Source organism: Zonotrichia albicollis, chromosome 1, assembly GCF_047830755.1.
Source record: "Zonotrichia albicollis isolate bZonAlb1 chromosome 1, bZonAlb1.hap1, whole genome shotgun sequence".
Classification (NCBI taxonomy): Eukaryota; Metazoa; Chordata; class Aves; order Passeriformes; family Passerellidae; genus Zonotrichia; species Zonotrichia albicollis.
The window spans coordinates 94877311-94897764 of record NC_133819.1 but is presented as its reverse complement, the minus strand read 5'-3'; the positions used below and the strand labels follow the sequence as shown (position 1 = coordinate 94897764).

The 20454-nt window shown below is 38.9% G+C and overlaps 1 long non-coding RNA gene across 2 annotated transcripts; it reads left to right on the top strand.

The window, feature by feature from the left end:
- The first annotated feature begins 3769 nt into the window (after positions 1–3769).
- LOC141730168 (uncharacterized) lies at positions 3770–14486 on the top strand. Of its 2 annotated transcripts, none has more exons than XR_012581691.1 (3): positions 3770–4063; positions 4658–4853; positions 14129–14486. It is a non-coding gene; the product is annotated as an uncharacterized LOC141730168 (long non-coding RNA). The 2 variants fall into 2 exon arrangements; XR_012581692.1 differs by lacking the exon at positions 14129–14486 and adding an exon at positions 5026–6833.
- Positions 14487–20454: the final 5968 nt, after the last annotated feature.

The window sequence follows — 20454 nt, the reverse complement described above, 5'->3', positions numbered from 1 at the left end:
GGCCCTTTGCAGAGACTCTCTTGAAAACATTTTGTGTGATTTGTTTAGAGCACATATTGTTTACCAGATTGATTTAATAAATTAAACTCAGTTTTGTGTCTTCCAAAGACATTGAATGAAGCCATGCTGCTCTTTCTTCAGAGTTCCTCAGCAAGTACCAGGAGGCCTCTCACCCCAAGAACATATTCTTTATTATTAACAGATCCTGGTTGCACTCCTTTTGTATCCTGCTCATTTCAGTGAAGTTATTGGTGACTGACCCAAACAGGATTTACTGGGACATCTCCCTTTCTTGACCTGTGCAACTGCATGCACCTGTGTGACTTGCTTGGTGACTTCTACTCATCAATCCTTCCAGTTTTGTAGAGAAGAAATCCATTGTCTTTCACTTGCCTGCAAAGACCATAACAGAAAATGACATATAATTTCTGGAGCTGTTGAAGCTTTACTAAATGTATAAATATTATATAAATTTTATAATGTATAAATTTTATAAATGTATAAATATTATATAAATGTATAAATATTACTTAAATATCCTGGAAAGTTAAGAATAATTTGTTATCACAAAGACTGATAACACAAGAGTGATATCACAAGAGTTGGGAAATGCAGCTTGAGTCTTGTGCCAGAAAGGCTTTTGGCTCACAGGGAAACTCATTCTGTGCATGTGTTGGGACCCAGGACATTCCTCTGACTGCCCTGGATGACTTGAAATCCTGGCAAGGGGCTCAGAGACTTTGGCATGGAGTCAAAAAGTCACTTGTGCCTTCGATTTTGGCCCATGGAAAAAATTACCAACTTTGTTTGAAGATTTACAAGCCACAAGAGTTTGAGTAGAATAATAGTTAACTTGTCACAGGGTGAAAAAGTAGAATTTTGGGGTTTTAGAATGGGAGTTCAAGAAGCAAGATGGAGGAATCTGGGCATGTCCTGTCCTTCTTCTTGTCCTTGATCTTCTGCTGTGATGGTGGCACTTTTGGGTTGGTTTAGAGTAGAGACAGACTGTCTAACATATGTCTAGGTATTGGGAAATTATTGTAAAAAAAGTGCATGTAGTTCTTAGTATAAAAAGCTAACACCACCCCAGGGGCAGGCACTGTGACACAACCCAACCTGCCAGACAGATCCCTGCAGGTCAGAGAAAGAATGAAAAAATAAGAGAAAATAAACAACCTTCAAAAGCAGAACCGACAAATCTTCAACTTCTTCTTCAGTCATGGGGCTGGGAAAAAAAACATTCTAATACCCCAGGGTCATCTCAAACACAGAAACCCGAGGAGCATGAACTCATAAGGTCCCTTGGGACATCTGCTGGGCTGAAAGAGCTTCATGGAATATGGGAATATTAGGTCCTGGGGAACTCTAGTGACTGCCACTGTACACCCAGAACAGTCTGACTAGTAAAAGCCTTGCCTAGAGGGTGGGGATACATTGAAATTTTCCCCAGTTGGCAAATTTCTAGTTTTAATATTGTTATAAGTGTATGAAATAGTAATTATGAGCATTGTAGAGTGATCATCAAGAGAAATCTGACCACTGCTTATTGACAGTACATTTATTCATATATGGCATAAACCAATAAATGACACCTATTGCTGCCTTCAAAATCAAGCGGAGCCACATTGAATTGAATACAACTGCAAACACAACTAAAAGAGTAAGTCATGTTAGTACTAAATGATCAGGCACTCCATGGTCTGATTCAGAAAGGTATTTAAATCTAATTCTAACTAAAAGCGGCTGCCTTGTTCTATTGCGAACTTACAGATTGTAGTAAAATAGAAGTAAATGAGGCTTTAAAATTACCCTGAAATGAAGTCACTCAGCTGTATTTATCCTCTTGAATATGTAGCCAGTTTTGCAAATAATATAAAATTGCTCTGAAGATATGGAAGTTGTGCTACGTCAGTCTGCTAATTTTAAAATACCTTATTTGGAAGAATTATGCAATATCTGATGCAAGAAAATCCTCCTGTGGCAATATGCAGCATTTCTCCATTTAAATTATGTATTTTCATATTAATCTTTATATTTGCATGCACCTCATCTTTGTTTTCATTTACCAAGTTTGGCAACTTATGTCAGGACAGAAAAGGAATTCATTAAATTTAGCAACAGAAAACTCATTTCTCATTTTTCTAGTGTTGAGCAGCTGCTACAAAATTAGCTAAACCACTATATCACAATTCTTCACCATTGTGATTCTTTAGGTCATCCTCATGGCTCTTCAATTTTATTATGTTCAGAGCTTGGCACCTGGTAATTTTCAGAATCAGAAAATAGAAGGAAGCAATATATTTTTATATCTTTTGTTCTGAGAAGGATTTTTCTTTATTTAAGAACACAAAGTATCAGTCATCAATTGAAAATATTAAAAACCAGAATAATAGTCACAGCAAGGTCAATGCTGACTTTGTTTATCAAACTTGGGAATGAAAATGTTCTGCATGACAAACAAGCCTTGCCTAACTGTGAGAGAAATTGCCCATGTGCAGGGAAATTTGAATTCCTTGTTCAATAGCCAAAGGAGTTTAAGAAAAAGTTATGATAAGACACCCAGGATTATTGTTCCTTAAAAAGTTCTTGCTGCTGCCAGCCTCCATGGGCTTCCGTGTTGGCTAAAATGAGAAAAATATTAAGTAATTGTCTCTCTATATAAAATGGTTATATAACTTGTAAACCAGTATTAGTGCTATCATTTATAATCTGCTGTTGCCTTCCCAGAAAAATCAGATATTCAGAGGAATATTTGTATTAGGAAGCTGGAAGAATGCTACCCACAAGCATCATACAGCATAACAAGTCTAAGGCTATGTAGGGCAGGACTGACCCCCCTCAAATTCAAAGCAGATTTAGAATTTTCATACTGTAATAGATTTATGAGTATAAGCTATTTTTTAAAAAATTGATTCTGTGATTAGGTTTTGTTCTGATATGAATGGGTGGGTTTCAGTCCTGAATCAGGGATGTGATTTCTTAACATGGTTTGAAGAGATTTTCCTACCCCTTCTGGATATTCCCTTTGAGACCCACTCATGTTGGTGTTTGCCTGCAACATACACACACACAGACATTAAACCCCAGCAGTTACTAGTTTGGCACAAAAACAGCACAAAAAGCTGCATGTTATTAGCAGGGTTTTTCAAAGTTGAAATCTGGAAGAAGAAATCCAATCTGTCAGGTGCTAATAGCATGAACTACAGAGATATTCTCCCATTGCAGTTACAATGCTGAAGAACTGATTTTCACCACTCTGGGATGTAATAAACCAAGCTTTCAGAATAATTTGTAATTAAGTCTTTATAAAAGAGCTGTCAGTGTGTTTCAGAGATGCTGCTATGTTGACCAGATGTGTAGTCCAAGGGGAAGCTTTAGGAGTAAATATAGCAGGATCTTAATGGCCATTCTGCCAGAAATGTGTAAGTAGTCATTAATGTCAGCGAAACACAGTCTGGGAGATGGCACGGCTGTAGAGGAGAGGTGTAGCCATAATCACTACTTCTGTGCAACATTTAATTTCAAGAGCCTTGATTTGAAAATCAGGCCGTTAAAAGGCTGCTGTTGTTTTGGGTGTCATCTCAGCAAAAGCCCAAGATTTATAGCAAGGCATACCTGCCCCCTTCTTCACTATTCTGCAAGAAATCCTGTAGCTGGTTAGCTGGCTGACTCAGCTGTGCAAGGACACGGCTCATGTAAATACTTATCAGATCACTAGATGTCCTCCTCCCACAAAATTTCTTGTCTTTCTCAGCTAGCAAACATTTCCTCTTAGAAAGGACCTACAGCCTTGTGCAGCACTAACAGATTGCCGGTGAAATTTTGTGTATTCACAAAAGACCTGAGCCCAGAAAGCAGCCTCAGGGCAGGTCAGAGCCTTCAAGCCCAAAGGCAGGAGCACTGCCCTGGCTGAGAATGGGAAATGGTGCTCACCACTCCTTCCACGCAGACTCATGCTTTACCACACCTCTCTTATCATCATTATTTTCAGTGTGTTGAAACAGTGATGGATTTCATTCTAACAACAAAGGCCCAAGACTGGAATCACCTGTATGCTAGCTATGTAAGTAATGAGAATTTTTGACTGGAAAATGTGGAGCAGACCATAAATTTCAATGTGGAAAGTGAGGCTAATACAGTCAAGCACCAAAAGCTTAATGAAAGTATCAAGTTGCATCATTATACCAACAATTAAAGTTTGCATGGTCAAAATTTTGAGTAGCAGAGCCTGGTGTCTTTTCTAGCCTGAGAAATTATGCAATGTGTTAAGCAGAGTGAAAGGTGTAGTTTGACATTAGCTGACTATATATTTCACTTTATTGGCTTGCTAGAAGAAAAGCTGTTTTACTTACAGGTCAAAGCTTGCCCTTAATTTTTCCTTTTATTACTATCTACTTCAATGGATGACTGCATCTATGGCAAATGTTGACTCCCTGCCTTGCCTAAAAATCTGAGCTTATTATTAGGTTGTGGGGTTTTTTTCCCTACAAAGCATGATTTCCTTATTTAAACAACTGAGAATGGATGTGATGTGAGAACAAGAATATTTGGACTAAAATTTACTGCAATCTTGTAAAGGCATTTGATTCTTTGAAGAATCGAAAAAATTTTGGCAAGGATGTGGACTTTTCAGTGTATTTTTTTGTTCTGATTTCAGGCTTACAGAAATGCAAAATGTCAGGTTTCTTCCACCCATGGCTGTCAGCATTCCATTCTAAACATTAGGCAACAACTAACACTTTGGCTTGGGAATATTTTGTTCTGCAGTTTCTGCTACCACAAACCACAGTATCATGAAATGCCAAGGACTGTTTGTGGGTCAAGGCTGGACAAGAGAAATGACTGGAAAGAAGGTAAGTCTCATGGAGCAGTCAGAGAAATCACCCTGAAGAAAGCAACTGAAAATCTTATAAACTGTAATGATCATGTTTAATGAAACAGACCCACTTCTAATCAAATAGACTTTCTATTAATGCTTAATAATTGATAAAAATACAATCCTGTCTTCTCTCCTTTTACTTGCAGGCATCTTACACAGCAGGACCACTTTGATCAAATAGCTTCTTTTGCACCTGCACTCGCACAACCAGGAATCATATCACAGATAGACTGCATAAGGTCTGCCTCACTTTCACTTCAGAATACAGCAATTCATGATGTAATTGTCACTTCTCATTGTATTCACCCACATGAAATTGCCATTTGAAACACCAGGGGAGGAACTCAATGACACCAAGGCCATGTTTGCCTCCTTAGTGCACTTTTGTGGATATTGGTGTCCTGCTGGTAAATCTGACCTTGTGAGAAAATACATTGTTAGAGAAAGACAAACATAAATGTTTCCATGTAGCATCTTTCCAAAACAGACTAAAGGAGTTAACCTGTGAGAGATAAAGTACCCTTGATTGGGCCATCTGCAGAAATAGAGTTTGAATGTTGTTGTCATTTTGCATCTTTTGCACTAAACAAAATTAAATGGAAACACTGGCCTTATTGCTTGCTTCTTCTACAGTCTTTTTCCCCCATAGAAGCTTTCCCTTCTAATTATAGTAAGTCATGTGCAAATCACAATTCAGTAATATGATTTTTTAAGCAGCTATTCTGGAGACATTTATGCTTCAGATGTAAGCAATCAGCTCATGAAGAACCTCACAGGTTTGTGGGTTTTTACTTATCCTAGGCACTAAAGGGCAAAAAGCATAGAAGTAACTTAAATATGTGTTCATTTTTCTGACTTTGTGATTGATTGTATTACAAGGTCTAGGAACAACACAGAGCTGAATTAGTACCCACAGTATCTTCTCCTAAATGGACTTGGCTGATGTTTTGTGTGGGATATAAGTTTGTTCCTTTCTCACAGACCAAAAAGAAGAAAATTATGCATATATTGGGCACAGTGAGCTACATTTTTAGATGGTTATGAGATTAACATTGTATGTGAAAGTGAAGTTGTATCAAACCAAGCATAATGTGCTTTAGGACAGGAACAGGTACTTCAGACACTTTGACAGCTGCCTCGTGAAGGAGCTGAGGCACCAACCTCCCCATGCAGCCTCCCTGCTGCCATGAGAAACCTGAAAAGGAGTGCAACAGCACCAATTGGTTCTGAGCAGTGGATAAGAAAACAGTTTTTGATTTCAGCTGGTCCTGTCATAACACATAAAGGTGCTGCATCTCAAAAAATACAGCACAGGGGACTGTGGCTTTGAAGTCTCACAGCATTTTAGAAGGGTGTTATTTTACTCTTTCAATATGCATGTAAACTTCAGGTGACAGCTTTCCTTCCAAGCTGACCCAAGTGTGCTCAGAAAAAGAGATTATGCAGAACAGGTATGAGGAGACAAGGCTGTGGTGAGAATATGAAAGCACTTTACCAAAAAGCTTTAATTCTCCCGCCTTTTACACTGGTGCCCCACCAGTTTCCCCTGGGCATTACAGTGCATTTACACTTGGCCTAGACAAGAGCTCCAGCTGATCCATAGTGGTGCCACATATTGATATTATGCATTAAATAATTATGTATTTACCTTCCAAATTTCCAAAACTTGGGCTCAGAAATTGGTCAAATTAATGGGGACCTTATACAAGAAGTATTTTATCAAATTTAAGTACAAAACAGGCAGTGGTCATAATTAGATGATAGAAAACAAAAAGGTAAAGCCAAACTTACTTCTACTCGCCCTAATTTCTTCTCTGTTTAATCTCTGATCTCAAGGTAAGTTTGGGTCAAGATTGTAGCAAGAGGATTTTTGTTTATTTCTAGATAATGTTGTGATAAAAATTCATAGGTTTTGCTTTCTGGTCAGATAAAAATATGGGCTGACACTCCTGCTGCACAGTAGGTGAAGTAAAAACCTATTTTTTTTTTTGGAGCTTGCAGCATCAGCAGTTTCAGGATGAGATGTTTCCTGTCCTGTTAAATGGAAGCCAGTGGTATAAAAATAGACAGTGCTATATATTGAAAGCCTAAGCCTACTGAAGTTTTACAGATTTAGAAAGTTCGCTAATCATTTCCAATTAAAAGGCTGCTTCATTCTGCATAAATTAATCATAATGATGCACTTAACTGCAGGGCCTGCTGAAAATATTTATTTTGAAAAAGTGGTACCAAATTTAATCCAGAAGTGGTGCTTATTGTAACAGTCAAAGCTTTTAAACTGCTACAATTACAAGTTTTTTTCTGAATACCATATAACTCAGCAAGCCTCTGCTACCACTGTCTTTGCATCTGGTAACTATCAAGCAGGTTCTGAAAGGCAAGAACAGAAAAGCAGTACTTACTTTGAGTTTCTGGGGGACTGAGGGTACATACAGTGTTCCCATTAGACTTTCTTACATTCAAGATTATGGCTGAGAACAAAAGGATTGATTTCACATTACTGTGAGAGAGAGTAGAACAGTTCTTACCCCAGCATCCTCTTCCTGCAAATGCTTGGATACCCTGGGTTGAATTCTCTCTAGGTCTATTCCAGTAGCAAGGATTCTGTTATGTGCTATCAGATTTATATACACTGTGGTGCTAACATCCAGAATATTTTCAGGAGGAGAAGCCGCGTCCTTTAGCTCTGTAGCAGCAACAGAGGTTTCACACAGAGCCCTTGAGAGGTGTGTGCAGCCCCCTCTTTAAACCTGCAAGTCTGACTCAGTGGGTTCCCAAAAATCATTACTGCAAAATCTTCTTAAAGAGTGTTGGAGGCAGGAGGGTCTGCATGCTCATCATAGCACACAGAGTTAAGGCAGAGACAGTGCACAGAGACCTACAAGCTTATCCAGGAAGTCAGAACCCATTAACTTTTAGTGGATTTACGTCAAGTATCATTCTCTAAAAAAATAGCAACCAGCTGACAAATGGTCGAGAATGAGTTCCCAGGAAACACAACATGAACAGATGGAATTGTTCTATTCAGTGCAAAATAATACAAACAAATGAAAATATCTGACATACCATGAATATGGCATGGAATTACTATTACAATAAAATTGATATTTTTATTTCATGAAAAGTATCTTTCCTAGCAATTCTGATAATGAAGCATATGTGGCACATGTTACTCACTAGCTGAATGTTAAACTAATCATTGTTAAATCATCATTTTTACTCATAAACATTTATTAAGTTTGTAAGTATGTTGTTCTCACTATTCAAATAACCAGTAATCAGTCTTCAGCTGGATAGAGTTTCAAGTGGAAGCACTTCAAATCTCTAAGGTCTTCAGCTTTTGTGATATCTCCAAGGTGTACCAAGGGGCAGACAATACTGATGACCTTCCACACATGGCAGTGGCTAGACAACATCTCATTTTAAAAATTCAGTGCTGTTTCAATGATGTTTTCTTGTAGGCAGTACAACAAAAAATGTATTGAGTACTTTCAGTTTATCTGTTTACACTGTGCCTAATATAAATACGTTGGTAAGTGATGTAAAAATTCTTCTTTTTCTCTCAATTTGGCTTTTCTTCAATTCTTTGTAATGAGCATAGAAGTTCTATCAAAGCGTAAAGATTCTATCAAGCCAAGTCAAATTAAAAACTTTTATTATGCTTCAATCTTAGCAAAACACACATGCAAGGAAATCCACCTGCTTACTGACTGTGAGTCTGAAGCTAGGAAACTTCTGCCTTTATCAGAATGAGGATTTCTCTGTATCAGTCCCACAACATGTGCCATCACGTGCTTATGGTTTTCATAAAATCAAAAGGCAGATCCCACTGTCCTTGCATTAGAAGCATTTCCTTGGTTTTCAGTTTAAAGTTTTGCTTTGAGACATATGTGAAGAAATATCATGTCTGCTGTCAAATGTTTTTATATTCTGTGAAGCTCATGGATGTGGGATCTCAGCACCTCAGGACTGAGGTGCCGAGTCACCGAGACCACCCTTGGGGGGCTCAGGAGTCCTGGAATGTTGCCAGAAGTGTCTGGTGGCTGGACTTTGATCCTACACAGGAGACAACACTTGTATGAGGATAGGAGGATTTCACCAGAGTGAATGGTGAAGGGATTAGTTAATTAGAAAGTGAAACACAGGGTTTAGGATTTCTGTACAGGGGGGTTTAAAGAAGTAAGATGGAGGAATTGGGGCGTGTCCTGTCCTTCTTCTTCTTCTTCTTCTTCTCCTCCATCTTCTGTGGTGATGGTGGCACTTTGGGATTGGTCATTACTAAAAGTGCACTGGTCAATAAGGGTGAAAGGTATTGGGGAAAAATGATAAATATTGTACACGTAACTTTGGGTATAAAGATAGGTGACCGCCCGGAGGGCAGGGGAGTGTGCTCATGGCTGGCTGCTGAGCAGACCTCTGTCGGGCCGAGAGAAAATCTTTTAGATAAACAATTAATAAACACCGAGACCGAGAAAAGAACTGAAGCCTCTTCTCGTCCTTTGAAATGCGGGCTGCCCCAAGGTCACCCCGGGCCTTTCCAGGCCATCCAAACAGCTGAAAATCGGACACATGGATAGCTGGTTTAAATACTAAAATAGCTTTTATTTTCAGTGAGGCTCAGAGTAAGCATGTTATGCTGCCATATTTTTGAACTGTCTTCCTTGAAATCCATAGACTAAACTGCCTTTAATTTTTTGTCATCCACACCATAAACCAGGTGCTAACCTTAGCAATTGTGCCAAACTAGTAGTGAAGATAAATATTTTGCAATTTTCACCTGAACAGTATAGCATTGAAGCACTTACGTGGGATTTGAAAGTACTACTCCACCCAGAAATGTCGCTGTGTTCTGCCCTCTTGCACTGTATGTTGTATTTTGTCAAGAGGAACAGAACAAATCAGTACAGGAGAAGATAAGACCACAGCAATTCATTCTAGAGTTAGAACAGCTTCTACCTCTCTGAGACAGAAATATGGGTTACTGGTTCCATGGTGCTCCATATCTGCAGTGAGATTAATAATTACTGACAGCTGTACCCAGCTGGAAGTTTGTTCAAAGCTACTGGATCCTTTCACTTGAAATGCTCCAGCCACGGAGTTTTGTGTCCTTTGATGGAGCATAAATGAGTGCATCTCTGCATGTCTAGGGGCTCTCTCCCAATGATCCCACCACAGAACTGATCTCCATTTCCCAATGGCCGCTCTGAGCTGAAGAGTACGGGATTTGTGAATGTGCTGGCCCTGGCTGAGCTGGAGCTCATTTCCCCACAGCAGCCCCACAGAGCTCTGCTGGGCAAGGTGTTGATAACTCACCTGGGCTTTGGGTGCTGCTGAGCAGGGCTGGCACAGTATCACCACTGTCCCTCAACATTCCCCACTCACCAGTGGGCTGGGGACGGACCCAAACTGACCAAAAGGATATTCCATACCAAATTAATATGGTTTGCAAATAAAACAAAGGGTGAGGGTGGGGAGAAGAGAGGGGCATTTGTTATTACAACATTTGTTTTCCAGATCACTGTGAGTGCTAAAGCCCTACTCTCTGGGAATGAGTAGGGATCATAACCTGCTGATGGGAAGTAGAGAATACATTCTTATTTTCCTTTGCTTCTGTATGACCTTCATTAAATTGCCTTTATGTTACCCCACAAGTTTTTTTCCCTCTTAGTTTCTCCCCTCACCCCTTTTCCTGCTGAGAACAGGAGTGATAGAGCAGTATGGTGGGTGCATGGCATCCAGCCCATGTTGCCCATCACAATTAAAAACTGTATTCCTCAAATTGTCACTGGAAATGACCTGAAAAGTCTACCCAGATACTCTGTGGAAATCCTTCTTCAGTGCACTCTGGTGTCTTAATCTTCTCCTGGTCTCACAATTCAACTCCAGAGACTTCAGCTTTGAATCAACCTGCCTTGGTGCACTGTGGATGCACAGTATCCACTAACATAGTTAACTTTTAACACTATTAACATAAAGGATGCCATTCTGAATATTTGTTTTAAATCCTAATATTAAAAACACATCATTCATTTTATTCAGGCAAATTGAATTAATTAAACCCACTGACATAGAACTGATAAAAAGTACATTGATTTATAGGTTTTCTGACGCTCTGGAAATTCACTAGAAGCATTGTATGATCCTTTGTATAACTGATTTATGTAGTCTTTCATTCAATACAATATATTAGGTACAGATTATTGATAGCTTCCACCATAAAATAGTGTATACTGGTGCTTTCATTCAATATTGCAGACTACATACCCACTAAGTGCAAAAAGGGATGGTTTCTTCTAGCAAAATAAGTCAGAAACTGATTTATACAAATAATACAGAGTAGTAAATATTTATATTTTAGTATTTTTACTTAAGATGCTTATTTGTGAAAATCAATTTTTCGAAAGACACTCTTTATACACAAAAAGACATCCATAAAAAAGACATTGTATCTGAAGTATCATGGATTCATACAGATAACACATTTTTATTTAAAGCTTATTTGTAAAATTGACTACAGAAAAGACACTCACTATAAAAAAGACACTGGATCTGAAATATTGTGGGCTCATACAGATAATACATGTAATGAATATTAGCGTCAAAGTTGGTGTTATATTGTTTCTTTCTCTTACTGCACAAAATACTTTAGCACAAATATTTAGTGCAAGACACCTAATTTCTCCAACCACTTGTGAAATATTTATGAAAGATTTTAACCACATTAACTGTGCCTTAGAATGATACCTGTATCAGAGATGCTCCCTGAACAGGTTTGGGGCAGCTCTTGAGTAGTCTGAAAGCTCACCGTCCAATTATTCCTTCTTTTACCATCCACTCTTTCAAAAGTTAATTAAAACTTCACTTGTTTCTATTAAAGGAGAAGGCCAGGCCTTTATTTCTACAGTCTAATGATAAAGTAGAAACCTAGCTTTAATTATAAGCCATATAGTAAATTACAAAAAATAGCAGTGCCCTGAAGTATTTATCACAAAATAAGATCCCACAGATGAATAAGACATTATCTAATTGCATCTGTCAGAACTCTCACCTCAAATGACTTTCAGTCTCTCTGCTCCTTGGATCCCACTTCCACTGTCCCACTTCCTCTTTGCTCTTATTCAGTGGCCTGTTTTAAGTTCCGACATTTAATCTCTTTAGGACTACTTAAAAACAAAATGAATAAACAACAAAAAACCCCAACAACCAAAAAGCCCCCCTATCTGGTTGCTCTGCTTGGAGCTTATACCTAGTTTAATAACAATAAACACAAAAACTTCTCTTTCTCTGGACCAATTTTTCTGAAGAATGCATTGTGGTTAAATAAACAGATAATTTTCGTTCACTAAAAGTGAAATATTAACATGTTAAAAGGGACATTGATACCTGCGGCTTCTCAACACTTTTCATTTCTTACGTAGTTTTTGATTGTCATATGCTTTCAATTTGTGCTTATTTAAAACTTGCCTCTCTTTGCAACAGAATGAATTTTGGCTTCACTGATTGCCTCAATGTTATCAGTGCTGCCCAGATTTTTCTTTCCAAAACCCACACACTGCTGGTGCTCTTTTATTTCTCTTGGGCTCAGAAAAATAAACAAAAATCAACTGAAAGGATCAGACTAACATCAGTCCATGTTTTTTTGAAGTTGAATGGCATATTTGTTGAAAATTATTCATTTGCTGGCAAAGCACAATACTGCTAGAGAGACAGGAACAACTTTACTGAATCCTCAGGTCGCTTAGAAGTCTTTACAATATTGTCAAAATTAAGCTTGGAGAAAAGATAAACATGTCTTTTCAAAAATCTCAGCGTTTGCAGAAAAGTATTCTGATGACTAGAAAAGGTAAACTGTGTGTCTCCTGTTGCTGATACATTTCCTATCTGATAAAAGAGAACCTTTTTCTTACTGAAGAGAACCTTTTTCTCACTGAAAAGGGCTGGCTATGCAAGATGGCCTCATCTTATCTTTTTACAGCCATCTCATACAGGTTCTCCAGAACAATATCAGTCTCACTGTTACCATAAAGGTGACTCAACAATTCCTTAGAGATCAAACTCTTCTTTTTCTCTAGAAAACTGTGGTGGGAGAGAACATAATACAGAATACAATTCTCTTTTCCCCTGCCTGAGAAGAATGAATAAGAAAAATTCCCCAAATGTGACTTTCAGACATTTTGTGATGTATGAGTGCCCTTCAGAGACTGGCACTAAACCAGACATTTATTCTAGCATTCTATAGTTTATTGACAGAAACCAAATATGTTTTCTCCCTTCTACCATTTTTTTATAATATATTCACATTTCTGCTCTGGAGATCACTGCTGAGATTTGGACATATTTTCTGCCTTCCAGTTATTCCTCCAGCTGCCATAAAATGTACTTTTATTTAATCTGAAGACTGTATCATTGTAATTTCAGAAGACATATAATCTGCATTACCAGTTTTGTAGTAGCTCACTGATAGATTTCTGAGTAAGCATGAAAATATTATAATCGTTTTTATGATTGGGCTTGGGGATTTGATAATGTAATTTATGTCATTGTTGCATGAAGAAGTGAGGGGTTTTTTCTCCTTCTTTAGGATATACAAGTAGTAACATTTTTTAAATCTCTGCTCTGCTCTGAAAACCTTTTCTTACAAGAACCATGCACCAACCAAGCCAAAATTGCTGTCTTGTGTATACAGATCCTCACCCCACATACACTAAGGTGAAGTTACATGACTCAAAGAAAATTGAAAAGAAGAAAAATATCTCTGCTCAGCAGGTCTAAGGTGGAGAAAAATATAAGACCTTTATGTCTTATATCTGGTTTACCATACACACAGGCTGTTATCTAGAAAGGTAACAGCTTGTAGAGACTGTTCTCCCTTCAAGCCAGCCCTGCCTTTGGTAAAATAAACTCAGAAACAAATTTTGGAAGTGCATTGTGCCCAGGGCCCATATAGGATCAGGAATTCAAAGCACCTCTAGCTGACCAACATATACATTTGTCACTGGTGTGGTGCAATGAAGATGACCTGACAAAGATCACACTATGACAAAAATGCAAAATGTTTCTTTTGCATTGGCTGCTGGACAGATAGGGACTGTTTCCTGCTGCCAACTCCCTTCTGCCAGTGATGCAGATAATGGCAATTCCACAGGCAAATCAAACCTACATTTTGTCTTCATTTTCATCTGAAATATGGGTTCGTCTGTTGTACACAAGGCAGATATTTACTTCTCATTTTCCTTTACTGATGTTTAGGAGCTGAAGCATAAAGTGATCCTCAAATGTAAAGTGAGGCAACATCTACCTTTGTGACCATGACTACAGCAGCACCACAACCACCTAAATCAAGGTTTCATTCATCTCTGAGACAGCACACAGTAGAAAGTATCCTTTAAATGGGGCTCTATTGTAGTTATAGAAATTAATTGCTTTGTCTGCATGGGGACTAACAGGGACAAAAGCTGTCCTTAGCAAACAGCAACAGAACAGTAAAGTCCTTCTTACTGATTTGCATTCAAGGGCTTTTCCCCACACCATATCTTGGGAATAATTTGCAACATGGTCTTTTCTACATGCTTTTTAATATTTTTCTCACGGAATTATTACTAACAAAATAAACATAACAAAGTGCTGCTATACTCAATAAGAGGAAAGCCAAGGCAGTCAATTTACTTGTAAAACGGTAAAAGACAATTGATAGTGTGGATAAGTATTTTTATATGCATTTATTTATTCATAAATTACAGTATTTCTCATCTCATCTTTCAACAACAGCTGATGTCTCCATTTTCCTCAGGAAACCCCTGCAGTTCCATTATGAGAAACATAAATAATGTGTTTTAATGAGATATGGATTGATAATGTTGGGAAAGCTGACATTTTCATCCATCATTCTAAATGTTGTTTAATGATGGATTACAAGCCTGCAATTCCTCTGATAGGAGATTAAATAAAACATCAGGCTGTTTCAGCAGACTAGTCCAAGGAGATGACAATAAATCTGCTCAATTATCGTATCAACAATCTGGTTTTCACTAATAAGGATATTATTATTTCATTTAGACTTGCTCAGGCATCAGATTATTTTATTTCAGTCAGTCAATGGGAGCAAGTGAAGTATTTTGTTCTCAGAGTTGCAAAGAACCAAGCTTTGAGAGAGTACAGTACATGCAGCTCAGCAGGCTTCAAGCAGACAGAAGAAAGCTACCAATCCCTTTCAAACCAAAAATACATTGTGAAAGAACATTTTGTTTTCAACCTAGTCAAGCAATCTGAAAGCCTCAGCAGAAGGATACTGTGTGAGAAGCTGATCCATTGAAAACAGAGTTACTGGATCCTCTGTGACTTGTGCTTCATCTTGGTTCTGTTGTATATTTGTAATTAAGATCATTCAGACTATCTTTTGGCCTGAAAAATTAGATTGCAAATAACTGCAACAAAAAGAATCCCTCTTTTTTTCTTGCTTCATGCTCATCAAGCAGAAATCATGCAAAGTTTATTAGCAGAAGCCTAACACAGAGAGGATTTTTGCCAGCCAGTCCTAATAAACTCCCCCTCCCAGCAATCTAATCAAAAACGTTACATTTCTCTCAGCAGCCGTGCTCTCCTCAGAATGTTTTGTAATGGCAGATAATACTTCAATATGGAGCATGTCCAGTGCCCAGCATGGCCACACATACATGGGGGAACTTTTAATAGTTGAGAAAGTTTCAATTTTCTACCCCCGCCCAGACTGCAAACCAGTGGAGCAGGTGGTCCATGGAAAACACATTGCGTGTATCATGTTATACATGATGATCCTTGCTGCTTTACCAGTTACTCTTCTGAAAAATAAGATACGAAAAGATACTCTTCTGAAAAATAAGATAAGATATAAGATATATTAAGATACTGGTTCCCCCACTCTCTAAACACCAGAAATGTGACAGCCTTGCAGGGGTAAGTTATAATCTGTTTCTTGCAGAAGGGAATTTTTCCAACTCTGCTCCAAAACCTATTTCCCAAGTTTTCATGGAACTGACTCCTTCCTCTGCTTGTGGGCATCCCTAGATGTCAATAAAATAGGATTTTCCTCAAAAGCAAAAGCAAAACCACAAGATCGCTTATACTCTAGTTGTGGAAATTCTATACTGAAGTTGCAGGAGTGGGACCAAGAGGAGACATAGAATTTATTTCTTAGTATTACCACTAGGAGCCAGTGAAGAAATGAAAGCTGCTAGGATGAAATGGAAAACTTGCTCCAGTAAAAAATGTTCTCCCTGGCTCTTTCCTGGCTCATGGACCATCAGATAAGCCTTGACATGAAAGACCAAAACAAGGACATGGTACAATCCACCATGGTGTCATCATGAAAGGATAACCACAAACTTCTCTGCAGTGCTGGACTAATTTAGCTTTAAGGCAATATGAGGGTGATTCTCATTAGTAGTTAAAAAGGCAAAGATAAATGTCATCTCTTCAGTATACAACTGTTTTGCCTTGTCTTCTTACTTCCCCCCTGATTCCCACCTTACCAATATTCTATAAAGTATGACTTTTCCTGAAGATAGTCAAATCTCCCTTGGTGCAAGCTCTGTAAATATAGAATATGAATCTCTGAACTGTAACTCTGAAATTGTCTCACTGCATTTAAAATAATTTTCATGCTCTGTTATGTCAATTTCTATTCCTCAGATTCTGTGATTTCCATGGTTAGGCCACAGTTAGGAAGGCTGAACTCTGCTTATTTGATGTAAAAATATTTTTTCTAATAATAACACAAAAAAAGATCAATGAGAACGTTGTATATTTTTTGATGTTGACCGAGACTGGTCGGTTTTGAAAAGGAAGTGTGTGTAGAGAGAGGAAACCTGGCTATCTGTCCTTACCAAGGCAGCCCCCTTTCTCTCGCCTTCCTGTCAGCACCCAGGGGTGATGTACAGAGCCAAGGAGGGAAGTGAGGGAAGATGATTGCCCTCCAATGCTTTGCATGCTCCTGAGTTCCTAATTTTACTGACTGGAAAAGCACCAGATATAGCTTCAGATTCTTCTGCAGGAAAAATTCCTCACTTGGATGCTCAGAGCTAAAGCTTTCTGAACCATCTGTGCAAGTTTGCAAAGGGCTCCTTGGTGCAGTGCAGGCTGAGGGAGATAAGCCCTCTTCTCATTCTGCCCAGAGGTACCTCCCACCACCTCAGTGAAAGCAGGGGAAAGGATGAAAGCAGCAAATGTTCCCCTTTTCTTTCTCTGCACAGCAGCAGCTGGTCCAGTGCCCTTGGCTCTGTCACAAGCAGAGTTTCCTTCTCCATTGAACAAACAGGATGCAGCCAGTCCCATGCAAGCACAAAGGCATCAGAGCAAACAGCTCCCAACTGGGAACCCCAGCAGCAGCTCCTGTTGCCCATTCTCTGCCTGTGAACTCCAGAAATGCTACCAAACTGAGGAGCAGACCGAGAAAGCAGATTACTGCAGAGGGCAGGGGATAAGATGGTATTTTCCTGCTGAGCCACTTCTTGCCTTTCATAACACTGATGAGATAATAGGTTTAACACTGGTGAACTAATAGGCTGAGTGTGATGTAAGCTATCTAAAGACCATGGAAGCTTTAAAACACAGATCAATGTTGATCCACCTCCAGCTCCTTTCCACATCAGGAGCACTCAGCTGGGCAGACACAAGGCCTGTGGAGCTGCCATCAGCCAGGACAGGTAACTCACTGCCAGACATCCAGGGGTAGATAGGAGACCTGGCAAGCACCCATTCCATCAAGATCAAATGGTCCTTCTGCCACCCACTTGGTGCTGGTGGCAGGGAAGCCCTGACTCGAGGCACAGCATTACTGGGAGGTTTCTCCCATTGCAGGGGGCTGGTGCAGCCCCCTGGGCACCCTGAACCCTGCTCTCCCTGCTTATCTGCCTTTTCACAAGCCAGCCATCTGCTTGGAGGTGTGGAACATGCACAGGTTTGGTTACCAAACCTTGGTGAGATAGTTTTTGCAGAAAGACGCTTTTGCCCCACCTTCCATCCTAAATGGAAAAAATTCTGACCTGTTTCAGTCCAAGGAAGTGTCTGCCAACACTGAAAAGGAGAACTGCAATCACCTCCAGGGCATCCAAGACAGACTTTTTTTTTCTGTTTTTTCAATAATTGGGAGAATTTTTGAAAGCCACAAGAAAGTGAGTTCCCTTTCTTGGACATTTTTGTCCAACCTTGCCACCTATACTTGCATGCAGTATCTACTTCCAGGTCCAGGTCGAGCTTCTGCCTCAACAAATGATTTCTGAGTAGGTTTTCATTAGCTCCTCTGTCCCACCAGTAACAGTATCAGGAAAAACTGTAGTGCAAAAGGTTCTAATGGCGTGGTATAATCCTTCCTTTTTGTCTTTCATGCAAATGTTATCACTGCAGAAACAGTGTAACTTTCATTTCAGTTGTTGTAATTAAGCAGTGTTTCAGCCTCTTGTTAAAGCCTCCTACTTTCTCAAATGTCAGTGTTACACTGAAGACTTCTCAGTCACTGCAAGTCTCTTTCCCCTGAGCTGATGTTACACAACAAACTTTGTCTCCAAGAAATAAAAAGATAAAATCTATGCATCTTCATTAATGAGCATTTATTATAATCTTAGTGAACAAAACCCTGGAAAATTTACCTGCTATTTCCCTCCCTTTTTTTTCTTTTTAAATACATCTATTTATTATTTGACTCCCTATATGTTTAACATTTCCTTATTTAATTCTAGGTATATCACTTCTCTTTTAGTAAGTTCAAGCTTGTTTCATGTAGGACTGTTTAAGACTAGCTCGGTTCTCAGAAGAAATTGCTTCTCTTGATAACTGGATCAAAGAATTAATAAAACTATGCCTCCAATTGTACATGGTTTCCACAAGTACAGGTTACTGTTGATTATTAACTTTTTCACATTTGCATAACTCCTTTGGGCTATATAGATGCCATAATATCATGCTACTGAATCAAGAAAATAAATCAAATTACAAATTGCAGGCCAATAAATGTTTTGTTTGGTTTTATTTTGCTGTTTCTACCCCTTTAAGTTTTAGTTGCTGTATTCAGCAGATATTTTACCTTTTACATCACTGATTAAATTAAGAGGCAAATTAATTTAAAGACTCTGACTGCCCTTGATTGTCAGCAATTTAGATGCTTATTAAGTGGTTTAAAGTACATTTAATTAAAGATGTATTGCTTCACATCCATTAGTCAGTGAAACATGTAGTGTTTATGTCTTCTTATAAAGTATTACCACTTTTGTAGTTCAAGAATGCTTTCAAAGGATGGATGCATAATTTCCTCATTTTAAAAGAATGACTAACCACTAATTGCACTGAATTTAGTCTTCCTCTTACCTACTGTTTATAATTATAATTAAATGAATTGGCCCATACAAATGTTGTGTCTTTGCTTGCTCTTATGTCCCCCCTCACTATCTATTCCAAAGGTTAGGAAAGACTGCTGATCAAAGGACGAATCAGCCAATGCTAGAAAGGGACATGGGGTTTAGGCATCAAGATACACCACACACTACTCTGAATGCTTTTTTTATCCCTGATTCAAAAACCTATTTCAGAACAACAGGAGTCAGCCTCTTTCATGTCTTCCAAAATAGTTCAGAAAGTGCAGCCACATAACCAAAAGCAGCCATAATACAGAAGGCCACATAATCTGGTATTTCTTGATGATGAAACATGAGTTAATTGTACTTTTCCCTTCTGAAACATTTTTAGAAGTCAGACTGCCTTGACCTTCCCCACAAATCCTTTAGCTGGAACTACCAAGGAGGGGGAGGAGGTGTAAGCCCTGACAACAAGCCCCATGACATTTCTTCAGAGGCTTAGTAAGGAACAACACTGTCATGGAACGAGTCATAATGTATGATCTGTGCCAGCCCCATTTTAAGCCCAGAAGGAAAAGCCTGGCAGTTGGAAAATCCTGGCAGTTTTGCCTATTTTCCCCTTTCTTATAGAACTATTTATTTTGGAATAGAAAAAAGAGATTATGGGCTCAACATGAGTTTAAAATTGTATCAGTGCTTTCTCCCTCCTTGTTTTTGCAGCTGAGTTACTATAAAATAATGGGATATGTTGAAAGCAATCAAGGATTGGACATCCTTGCCAAAGCAGGCTGTTCTCTTTCACCTTTAATAAACGGAATTTGCTGTTCAAAGGAGTGAAAGCAGAACAGAAGATCTCTGCAGCTGATTTCTGTGCAGATGAATTAACATCCTGAGGCTTATTTGCTTGTTTAGTAAAGTCACCTGGGGCTCCTGCTGAATGAAAGGAAAACCACACCTACCTTAGGCCTCCCTGTTCCTGTGACAAGAGGCAGAGCTGGTTAACTTATTCAGGAGAGGTTTAGACTGGACACCAGGATGGACATCTTTACTGAAAGAGTGGTCAAACACTTTTACTGGCTGTAAATTTTGTAACAATGTGTAATAATGGGTAAGGCTGGAAGTGAACACCAGCAGTCATTTAGCTCCTGGCTCAAGCACAGTCAGTCCACTGGAGCACATGAGTAAGGAGTGAGTTTTGAATATCCCCAGTGAGGGAAACTCCACCCCATCTCTGGGCAGCCTGATCCAGTG